Source organism: Callithrix jacchus, chromosome 7 (genome assembly GCF_049354715.1).
Source record: "Callithrix jacchus isolate 240 chromosome 7, calJac240_pri, whole genome shotgun sequence".
NCBI lineage: Eukaryota > Metazoa > Chordata > Mammalia > Primates > Cebidae > Callithrix > Callithrix jacchus.
In genome coordinates this window covers 29,545,006-29,557,074 of record NC_133508.1, presented here as the reverse complement: position 1 = coordinate 29,557,074, position 12,069 = coordinate 29,545,006, and the positions used below count along the sequence as shown (strand labels likewise).

The window sequence follows — 12,069 nt, the reverse complement described above, 5'->3', positions numbered from 1 at the left end:
GACAAAATTCAACAGCCCTTTATGCTAAAAACCCTCAATAAACTAGGTATTGATGGAACGTATCTCAAAATAATAAAAGCTATTTACAACAAACCAACAGCCAATATCATACTGAATGGGCAAAAACTGGAAGCATTCTCTTTGAAATCCGGCACTAGACAAGGAGGCCCTCTCTCACCACTCCTATTCAGTATAGTACTGGAAGTTCTAGCCAGAGCTATTAGGCAAGAAAAAGAAATAAAGGGTATTCAAATAGGAAAGGAGGAAGTCAAATTGTCTCTATTTGCAGACGACATGATAGTATATCTACAAGACCCCATCGTCTCCTGAAACTGATAAGCAACTTCAGCAGTCTCAGGATATAAAATCAATGTGCAAAAATCACAAGCATTCCTATACACCAATAACAGACTTAAAGAAAGCCAAATCAAGAAAGAATTGCCATTCACAATTGCTACAAAGAGAATAAAATACCTAGGAATACAACTCACAAGGAACATAAAGGACCTCTTCAAGGAGAACTACAAGCCACTGCTCAACGAAATAAGAGGACACAAACAGATGGAGAAATATTCCATGTTCATGGTTAGGAAGAATCAATATCGTGAAAATGGACATACTGCCCAAAGTAATTTACAGATTCGATGTTATCCCCGTCAAGCTAACAATGACTTTCTTCACAGAACTGGAAAAAAAACACCTTAAACTTCATATGGAACCAAAAGAGAGCCCGCATAGCAAAGTCAATTCTAAGCAAAAAGAATACAGTGGGAGGCATCACACTACCAGACTTCAAACTATACTACAAGGCTACAGTAATCAAAACAGCATGGTACTGGTACCAAAACAGCGATATAGACCAATGGAACAGAACAGAGGCCTCTGAGGCAACACAACATATCTACAATTATCCAATCTTTGAGAAACCTGACAAAAACAAGCAATGGGGAAAGGATTCCCTGTTTGATAAATGCTGTTGGGAAAACTGGCTAGCCATGTGCAGAAAGCAGAAACTGGACCCCTTCCTGACACCTTACACTAAAATTAACTCCAGATGGATTAAATACTTAAACATAAGACTTAACACCATAAAAACCCTAGAAGAAAACCTAGGCAAAACCATTCAGGACATAGGCATAGGCAAGGACTTCATAACCAAAACACCAAAAGCATTGGCAACAAAAGCCAAAATAGACAAATGGGACCTAATCAAACTCCACAGCTTCTGCACGGAAAAATAAACAGTCATTAGAGTAAATAGGCAAGCAACAGAATGGAAAAAAATTTTTGCAGTTTACCCATCTGACAAGGAGGGCTGATATCCAGAATTTACAAAGAACTAAAACAGATTTACAAGGAAAAAAACAAACAAGCCCATTCAAAAGTGGGCAAAGGATATGAACAGACACTTTACAAAAGAAGACATACATGAGGCCAACAAACATATGAAAAAATGCTCATCATCACTGGTCATTAGAGAAATGCAAATCAAAACTACATTGAGATACCATCTCACGTCAGTTAGAATGGTGATCATTAAAAAATCTAGAGACAACAGATGCTGGAAAGGATGTGGAGAAATAGGAACACACTTACACTGCTGGTGAGAATATAAATTAGTTCAACCATTGTGGAAGACAGTGTGGCGATTCCTCAAGGACCTAGAAATAGAAATTCCATGTGACCCAGCAATCCCATTACTGGGTATATATCCAAAGGACTATAAATCGTTCTACTATAAGGACACATGCACACGAATGTTCATTGCAGCACTGTTCACAATAGCAAATACCTGGAACCAACCCAAATGCCCATCAATGATAGACTGGACAGGGAAAATGTGGCACATATACACCATGGAATATTATGCAGCCATCAAAAACGATGAGTTCGTGTCCTTTGTAGAGACATGGATGAACCTGGAAACCATCATTCTCAGCAAAAACTGACACAAGGACAGAAAATCAAACACCACATGTTCTCACTCATAGGTGGGTGCTGAACAATGAGACCATATGGACACTGGGAGGGGAGAATCACACACTGGGTTCTGTTGGGGGGGAATAGGGGAGGGGCAGGGGGGTGGGGAGTTGTGGAGAGATAGCATGAGGAGAAATGCCAGATACAGGTGAAGGTGAGGAAGGCAGCAAATCACGCTGCCACGTGTGTACCTATGCAACAATCTGGCATGTTCTTCACATGTACCCCAAAACCTAAAACGCAATTAAAAAAAAACACACACACACACAAAATAAAAAAATAAATAAAATAAAATCCGGAACCGCAAAGATCAAGCAGGGAGCATGGTTTGTCAGTGAGGATATCTGAGGTCCCAGTGGGAAACATTTTTTTTTTTTTGGTTGGATGGGATCTTTCCACAGATTCACATACAGTTACCATGAGGCCACAGCATCTGCTGAAGTCTATTTCTAGTATCATGTTGCACATTCCAGACCCCTCATTATTTGCAATGGTCCACATTCATTCATGAATACTTGCATTTAGTACTTGTTCATTCAGATAGTGATTGAGTGTGTGCTTCATTTAAGGGTCAACAGAATACAAATATGACTATATCTAGGCTCTGATCTAGGGCCTGCATTCCTGGGGAGGGGAGAATAATGATAATTCACCATATGTATAAATAATGATGCAGGGCCAGGCGTGGCGGCTCACGCTGTAACGCCAGCACTTTGGGAGGCCAATGCAGGAGGATGGCTTGAGCTCAGGAGTTTGAGACCGGCCTGCGCAACACAGTGAGATCCCATCTCTATAAAAATATGTAAAAATTAGCCAGTCATGGTCGCCACACCTGTAGTCCAAACTACTTGGGAGACTGAGCTGGGAGGACTAATTGAGAGGAATTACATCACATAACAAGCCAGAAAATGAAACTAGATATTATACATTATTGCTCTACAATTGCAGAGCCTGGGTTCATATCCCAGCTTTTCTCCTAATGGTCTGACTTTGAGAAAATTACCGAGGTGCCTCAATTTTCTCATTTGTGAAATGAAGATAATAATGGTAACTGCCTTACAGGATTGTTCACAGAATTATATTAAATAAATAAGCGCCCATAAGCATGCTGGGCAAGAATGAGAGCTCAGCAAATGTTAAATTTAACTCTTCCAAAAAAAAAAAATAATGTATTATACTATAAGGCAGGGGTTAGCAAACCTTTTTGGTAAAGGATCACATCATAAATACTTTAGGCTTTGGAAGCCATATGGTCTCTGTCAAACTCTTCAGCTCTGCACAGGGGAAAGCAGCCCTAGACAAAACATAAGTGCATGGGTCTGGCATTTTCCAATAAGGTTTTACTTATGGACACTGACATTTGAATTTCATATAATATTCACAAATCATGAAATACTGTTCTTTTAAAAAAATTATTTCTCAATCATTTTAATGTAAAAAATCATTCTTTATTCTTAGGTGGTGCAAAATCAGGCGGCGGGCTGGATTTGGTCTACAGGCTATAGTACGCCAACAAATCCCACCCCCCTCACCATCACAGATGTCCCCACTTGGCCACTTCTACATCCTCTCTTCTCCAGGTCCCTCTCTCCTTGTTTTGCTCCTGTTTTCTCTATAGGAGAAAGCCAAACTCAGTAACCACCTTTCTACTCAAGAGCCCTTTCCCATTAGGACACAGGGATTGCGGTCCCTCTGTCTCAGGCTCTACACTCCAGGTTGAGTTCTGCCCTCTCCTTTGCAAACTAGACGGACCAGGGGAAACGGTCACATATGTTGTAGGAAGAAGCTGGCCTTCTGGTGGGGACATATATTTTAATGGCTGCACAGCAGTCAACCACTTGAGTCCACCAACTTCTTTAACTTGTCCCTTGGTAACTGACATGGTTTGGATGTGTGTTCCCATCCAAATCTCATGTTGAATTGTAATCCCCAGTATCGGAGGTGGGGCCTGGTGGGAGATAATTGGATCATGAGGTGGATTTCTCATGAATGGTTTAGCATCATCCTCTTGATGCTATCCTCACAATAGTGAGTAACTTCTTATAAGATCTGGCTATTTGAAAGTATGGCAACTTTCTCTCCCTCCCTCTCTCTCTCCTGTTCCCACCATGTGAGATGCCTGCTCCCCCTTGAACTTCTACAACAATTGTAAGCTTCCTGAGGCCTCCGCAGAAGCAGATACCTGTGTTATGCTTCTTGGATAGCCTGCAGAACTATAAACCAATTAAACTTCTTTTCTTAATGAATTACCCAGTCTTGAATATTTCTTTATACATAAACAGCCTACTACAGTAATAAGTGTTTATATTGTTTCCAGGTTCCAGGTTTGCAATATTACAAAGAATGCTACATTTTCTCATAAAATCCTCAGACAACTCTATGAAAGGGGAACAATTTAATCCCATTTTACAGATGAAGGAATGGAGGCACAGAAAAATGAAGTAATTTGGCTAATCTCACATATGGTTATGATGGAAGCTGCTACTGAGACAGCCAAATGCCTAGGCAGATTAAAAAAAAGGGGTCTGTGATAGTTAACACTGAGTGTCAACTTGACTAGATATAAAGTATTGATCCTGGGTGTGTCTGTGAGGGTGTTGCTAAAGGAGATTAATGTTTAAGTCAATGGGCTGGGAAAGGCAGACTCAGCCTTAATCTGGGTGGGCAAAATCTAATCAGCAGCACTGGCTGAAAAAAAAGACTGGCCTAGCCTCTCAGTCTACATCTTTCTCTCATGCTGGATGCTTCCTGCCCTCAAGCACGGTACTCCAAATTCTTCAGTTTTGGAACTTGGACTGGTTCTTCTCGCTCTTCAGCCTGCAGATGGCCTACTGCAGGACCTTGTGATCAAGTGAGTTAATACTTAATATTAACTCCCCTTTATATATATATATATATATTTCCCATTAGTTCTATCCCTCTAGAGAACCCTAATACAGGGCCCCTGGAGAATCTCCGACCTGCCCCACAAGCATTTACATCTGATGCTTTTGTGCAGATGAGGGAACGTGCCCCAGGCCTTGCCTGAGCCTGCCCACATGTGCACTGGGGAAGGGGGTGGAGCCACCAGCAATGGGAGGAGCCTGGCCTCTTCAGTTCCTGTGTGGTGACCTGGGATTCAATCTGTGAGGTAGGGGGCCTATTAGCAGGACTCCATCTTGCTTTGCTGAGTTTTCTTCTCTTTTCTTTTCACCCAATAAAATCCTGCTCTACTCACCCTTCAATGTGTCTGCATGCCTAAATTTTCCTGGTCGTGTGACAAGAACCTGGTTTTAGCTGAATTAAGGAGCAATATTCTGCAACACTATGACCCCCACTTCCAGGATACAACTGACCACGAAGAGTGGTCACCGGAGTCAAGATATTGTTACTCTAGTAATTCATTTCCTTGTATTACTTAATTAATATATAAGCAGGCGCATGGCCCATGGTAAGCCAATCAGGGTCCTTTTCCTAAAATTTTAGAACTGGAATTAGGAAACTCTTATAATTCAAACTCAGGTCTACTAGCAGACTTTTGGAGAAAAATTCCTCCAAAGTTTTCAAAGAGAAGGAAACCAGGACAGGGAGAAAAAATGGAAAAGCCATGAGAAGCTTGAGGCACTCAAGGCTTGGTTCCAGGTGTTCCCGAGGCCCAGCTATACCCCACTCTTTCCAGAAGCTAAGTTGTTCTGTAAGAGTCTACAGTATATATTTAATCAGTTACTTTTTAAAGTGCTTTTATTTCAAAAAGATTTCCTTTCACTTTTACCTAAGAGAGTTCTAATTACTCTAAGTAAATTTATCATCCGGTGGTACTGTAAACATTGTAAGAAAATTGCCCAACAACCCGAGTGCTATCTCACTTCCATTAGCTCCAGCTGTGTAATGAAATAGAAACGAACTTGGTAAAAAGAACCCTTTAAGATCATATCCATGACAAATGTTTTTGTACTCACTCACTTTAGGAAGTATAGACTTCTATTTTAGTGGAGTCATTTATTCTCATCCAGAAATGTAAGTGTTTAAGGTTGCTTTCCACAGCATATCACATAGGCCAATAATGTATGCTAGCTAGACAAGAAAGACAACTTTCTCACTAAATGCAATCCTTTCAGTAAAGAAGTGTCAAAATTTTGCAGTGACCGGTTGATAATCCACCACTATGCACTGAGGAAAAAGTTGTAAACAGTTGGGCTGAAATAAATTTTCTGGGGAGTGAACTAGAGAAACTGATAAACCCACTTAACAGACCTTCCTCTAAAAGGGGACTCTCAGGTGCCATGGCTCATGCCTGTAATCTCAGCACCTTGAGAGGCCAAGGCAAGAGGATGGCTTGGGCCCATGAGTTCCAGAACAGCTTGGGCAACACAGGGAAATCCCATCCACAAAAAAAAAATTTTAAAGTAGAGCCAGGTGTGGTGGCTCATGCCTATCATCCCAGCATTTTGCGAGGCTGAGAAGGATCCATTGAGGGCAAGAAGATCTGTTGAGCTCAGGAGCTCGAGACCAGCCTGGGCAACACAGCAAGACTTTGTCCCTATAAAAAGCCCTAGCCAGGCATGGTGATTCATCTCTGTAGTCCTAGCTACTCAGGAGGCTGAGGTGGGAGGACTAATAGAGCCCGGGGAAGTCAGGGCTGCAGTGAGCACTCCAGCAGGTGACAGAACAAGACCCCTGTCTTAAAAAAAAGCGGGCAGGGGCCGGGCACGGTGGCTCACGCCTGTAATCCCAGCACTTTGGGAGGCCGAGGCGGGTGAATCACGAGGTCAAGAGATCGAGACCATCCTGGTCAACATGGTGAAACCCCGTCTCTACTAAAAATACAAAAAATTTGCTGGGCACGGTGGTGCGTGCCTGTAATCCCAGCTATTCAGGAGGCTGAGGCAGGAGAATTGCCTGAACCCAGGAGGCGGAGGTTGCGGTGAGCCGAGATCGCGCCATTGCACTCCAGCCTGGGTAACAAGAGCGAAACTCCATCTCAAAAAAAAAAAGCAGTCAGGGAAGGAATATCATATACTCCAGTTAACTTTCCAGAAAATGTTGACACACTAACTTGTCACCCATGCCACGCATTTACATAAAGTGCTAACCAATTTCAAGTATTGGGCTGAACTACATGAAATGACAACCAACCATTCATGGCTTCAAAAATACCCACTTCATATATGCCTGAACTTAAGTGAGAACCATGTCAAGGGAAAAAAGAGAAATGAAAAAGATGACAAGTTTATAAATTCTTATAAAGGCAATATTTATTACATTAATTTTTAACCCTCAAATATGTACCTGCTATAACAGATGATCGTGTAAATGATTTTATTCAGCCCTTTATACACACACAAACACACAAATCATTGGTTTGCTTACCCATAGTGTTTCATTATTCTATTCCTTAGCATGTGCAAATCCCTCACTACAGCAGATGCAGAGTACATTAAATGAGGAATACCGTGAAAATGTACTGTCAAACTTTAAAAATACATAAAATTTCAGATTTTATTACATAATAAGCTTTGAAATCCTGAAGTAGCTAAAAAAAAAAATCACACTTTGTCATCTTATTTTTTGGGATAATGTGCAGGTTTGTTACATAGGTATAAGACTTTATAATTTTAAAAGTTACATGAGGAGAGCTTTCATTCTATTTGTATAAGGGTACTTTAATTTTTAAAATGTTACATGCATAACGAGTTATTTGAAAGATGTATCAGCCAGTCGTGGTGGCTCATGCCTGTAATCCCAGCACTTTGGGAGGCTGAGTCGGGTGGATCACTTGAGATCACGAGATCGAAACCACCCTGGACAACACGGTGAGACCCTGACTCTACTAAAAATACAAAAATTAGCCAAGCATGGTGACACACACCTGTAATCCCAACTACTCAGGAGGCTGAGGCAGAAGAATCGCTTGAACCCAGGAGGCAGAGGTTGCAGTGAGCTGAGATCCTACCACTGGACTCCAGCCTGGGCAACAGAGCAAGACTACTTATTAAAAAAAAAAAAAAAAAATCTGTGTATCGGAAGGTATAGCTAAAATATGAAACTGATTACAGGCCCTGGAGCGTAAATGTGGTTTAAGGATCACGACGGCCTTAAACTTAACCTACTCATAATCAGATGGCAAGAAATGACTTCACCTGGAGAACTAAGTTCTAAGAGCTGGATAAAATCACAACCCTCTAGCAACATCCTCCTAGATCCACGTCTGTCCTTATACTCCACTGTCAATGTTATTTTCCCCAACAAAAAAATTAAAAATGAAAAGACACAATACTAATTTTTTGTCTCCATAGGACGTGGCAAAATGAGAAATATCAATTACACTTCATTTTCAAAGGTGGTCCAGAGCGGAAACACTCGGACCTTACACTAAAGTGAAATTTTCCAGCAGTCACAAGATCCAGGCGTTCTTTCACAGCCAACTAATCAAAAAGTAAGAGAAGCGACATGAAGCTGCGCCCAAACAGGCCAGGAATGGGACCTAAGGCGTCACGAAACTTCCCGAGGACATTATGGATTTAGAGAAGGCCCCACAGAAACCCTCAAGTGGGAATGTTACGTCTCCCGGGTCTCGGGGTATCAGGCATCCCGAACCGCGAGGGACTCGAGGGGAGGTGTCCCCGGCAGGATTCCGGACCAAACCCACCCGCCACACCCTGAGCTCCGCGCAGCAAACCCGCCGGCCGAGAGCGGCCCTCGAAACTGTTTTCTCGGCGCCACAGGAGGGAGAGCGACCCCAAGAACTTAGGCCTGGCAGAGGCCGGGAACCAGGCAGGCGCGGGTGGGGCGGGGGCGCAGACGCCGCAGGAGAGCGCGGCCCAGAGGCCCAGGAGGGCGCAGCGGAGCTGGCCCGAGCCCAGCCACCATTTTGGACGCTTGCAGCCGTTGACGGTTCCCGTTGCAGCCCGAGACGGCGGCCACGGAGACAGAAAGAGCCCAGCCACCCTCGTCACGGCCCGCACGCCCGCCTCACCTGGTCTTGCTCACCCCATTCTCGCCGATGATGAGGCTCTTCAGGGTGCAACACGTCCTGGCCCATCCTGCCCCGCATCGCTCCAAGCCCAGTCGACCGCCGCGGTGCGCCTCAGCCCTTCAACAGCAAGAGCTGTCGCGCATGCGCACGCTCCAAGGCCGCACGCACCCAGAATCCCCAGTGTCTTTTTGAAAGGCGCGTTCCTACCCTGCGCAAGCGTAGACGGGGAGCGCGGGGACAGCGTGGGCTCTAAAGCCGCCCCGACCTCAATCCAACTCTCCTTACGTCGTGTCAGTAGGAGAGGACCGAGTCAGGAGAATATCAAAGCTGTTTTATTTCAGCAAATGCTCATAATAGCTGCATTGCAGTGGGAAACGCACTGTGCTTGAAGCAGATTACCTTAAATTTAGGCATGTAACTGCCTTGTCATACACCCAGCCTTCTGAGCCTTTCTCTATCTCAGAGAGAGACACGAAGTCTTCTTAGAACACCTGCTTCTTATTGTTATGAAGATTAAATGAGTTAATTTGTGAAGACAGATTGTTACTCTATAAATAAGGTGTGATCAGGTATTAATTTGCTGGCTTCCCCTGTGTTAGAGTGAGAGCACCCGGCACATGTTAATTATCTTGAAAGGGAGGTGTAGACTTCAGGTAGGTCAGGTGCATATAAACTTTCGGTGGTGCAACTTCAACTCTTCCTCCTCGTAAGAACTGCTGCTACACTCTGCAGAAAGTTTATGTCCACACCTTGCCTCTTGCATTAAGTTGTAAATCTTAGTGAAGGTACCAAACCTCATTCATAATACTTAGCACACTGGCAGGCACTAAATAAACATCCGATATCTTATCTCCTTATACCTGCAGTTAATGTCATATAAAATAGATATTTGATTAAAGAATACATACAAATAAAGCTTAGAAGCAAGGTGCCATGGCTCATTTGCCTGTAGTCGCAGTACTTTGGGAGGCCTAGGCAGGTGGATCACTTGAGCTCAGGAGTTCAAGACCAGCCTGGCCAACATGTGAAAACTTGTCTCTACTAAAAATACAAAAATTAGCTGGGTGTGGTGGTAGGCACCTGTAATCCCAGCTACTTGGGAGGCTGAGGCAGGAGAATCGCTAGAACCTAAGAGGTAGAAGTTGCAGTGAGCAGAAATTGTGCCACTGCACTCCAGCCTGGGTGACACAGTGAAAGATACCGTGTCTCAAAAACAAAAAATAAAATGTAGAATAAGTTAAGAAATTATTTGTTAAATACCTGGAAAAGCTCTTTCACCAGATATCCAAGTGGCTTCTTCACCTACTTCAGGTCTTCACTCAAATGTTTCCTTAAGGAGGTCTTCCCTGTCCATCCTACTGAAATATGCAGATCCTTCTAGCATATCTAGATGTCTTTACATTGTTTTTCTGCAAAGCACTTAACCACCCTCTGAGGCACTATATGTTTTATTACTTTGTTAGAAGTCTCATGAAGGCAAGGATTTTTTGTCTGTTTTGTTTATGGTATGTTCTGAGTATCTAGAGTACTTCCTGGCACATCATATGTGCTAAGTATATGCTGAGTAAATTAATTCAATGAATTTCTTAGAGTCTATTTCCAACCTTAGAGAATAATGTCAATGAAACAACCTATACCCCATATTAAACAGTGCTGGAAACTTCAATCAAGTCTAACTAGCTTACTTTTCAGTATGACAGTAAGAATTTATTTGTGAGGGTCACAGAATTGTCGAGCTCTCCTGCTCTGGTTTAGTCATTCTAAATGTGTGGTGCCCAGATCCCTAGAAATTCCTGACAACTTTTGGAAGCATTTTTCCAATGTTTCAAGCCTCAGCACCACTGATCAGAGAGAAAACCCAACACAGTAACAAGGAGGAATATGAGTTTGGTTTCAGCCATAGTGAATTTCATGTAAGGGTGAGCCTTGAAAGCAGCATTTTTCAGAACTCTTTTAGTCTATGGTTCTAAGATTCAGGGCAGATAACCAGACACTAAAAAAAGAAGCAGGGAGATGGCATCCCTAACTAATGATTTGGCCTAGGTGTTGTGTTCTATATACTATCATCCTTACATCTCTGAAAAACAGAGAAATCCTTTCATAAGTTTTAGACATTCCTGACTGTCCTTTTCCCTGCAGATCTATTTTCTAGTATTAATTATTTTTTGCCATGCTCCAAAGATACGATCAGTTCATAGAAGAATATCTACGGACATATTCTTAAGACCTGAAGTTTGGGGTGATAGCCCAGCATGTAGGAAGGGATTGAAATGAAGAAAGCACTTGGAGGGGTTTCTCTGTTATAATTTGCACAATATCACCTTCTACCAAAGAACTCGTTTTACATCAGAAGTGTGGTCGTGGGCTCATGCATGCCCTTGGATTTCACTGGTGTTATCACCAGACCCCAGCACAGGAAGCAGCTGGTCAGATAGACTGTGGGATGGCCCAATGCCCACTCAGTTAAGGTGCTAGCAGGGAGATAATATTCTGTAAGGTTGCACTGCTGCTCTATCGGATGTAGTAAAAACTTTAAACCTGCAACCTACAAATGATGCCGCTTTCCTCATAAAATTCACAGTCAATGAGGAGCATCTGACCTCCCGCCACTGTATTATATGTTCCTCCTATGTGGCTCCTACCCTGGCCCCAGCTGTCACTGGGCTCTGGTAACACTAGCTCCTGCCTCTGCATCTTCGGAACTAGTGTGGAAAGGGCTACCTACTGAAGTTAATCTCTGGATTACTTTCTTCTTGGCTGCCCTAACCTGCTGTAAATAGTCTTTTGATTATAGTATCTTGAGACATCTGAGTTAGATTTTGTTTCTTGCTGGGATCCTGACTAACCATTTCATTCATTTATTCATTGACCGGAGTTTCTTGGGAGAATTAAGAGGCAGCATCTTTGGCACAAATACTAGTGTTTTCAGGAAAGTTACTGTCAACAATGATGATGAAACTGTTTTTTTGTTTTGTTTTGAGAGGGAGTTTTGCTCTTGTTGCCCAGGCTGGAGTGCAATGGTGGGATCTCGGCTTACCACAACCTCTGCCTACTGGGTTCAAGCAATTCTCCTGCCTCAGCCTCCCAAGGAGCTGGGATTACAGGCATGCACCACCAAGCCTGGCTTATTTTTT

General features: G+C 42.9%; 1 long non-coding RNA gene across 50 annotated transcripts in view; it reads right to left on the bottom strand.

Annotated features, from left to right (window-relative positions):
* LOC100896682 (uncharacterized) overlaps positions 1-9,062 on the bottom strand; it is a 45,718-nt gene extending 36,656 nt beyond the window's left edge. For all 50 annotated transcript variants that reach the window (XR_013519623.1, XR_013519613.1, XR_013519618.1 and 47 more), the window contains exon 1: positions 8,936-9,062. This is a non-coding gene — a long non-coding RNA (uncharacterized LOC100896682). The remainder of the gene's footprint in view (positions 1-8,935) is intronic.
* Between the last annotated feature and the right edge of the window lie 3,007 nt (positions 9,063-12,069).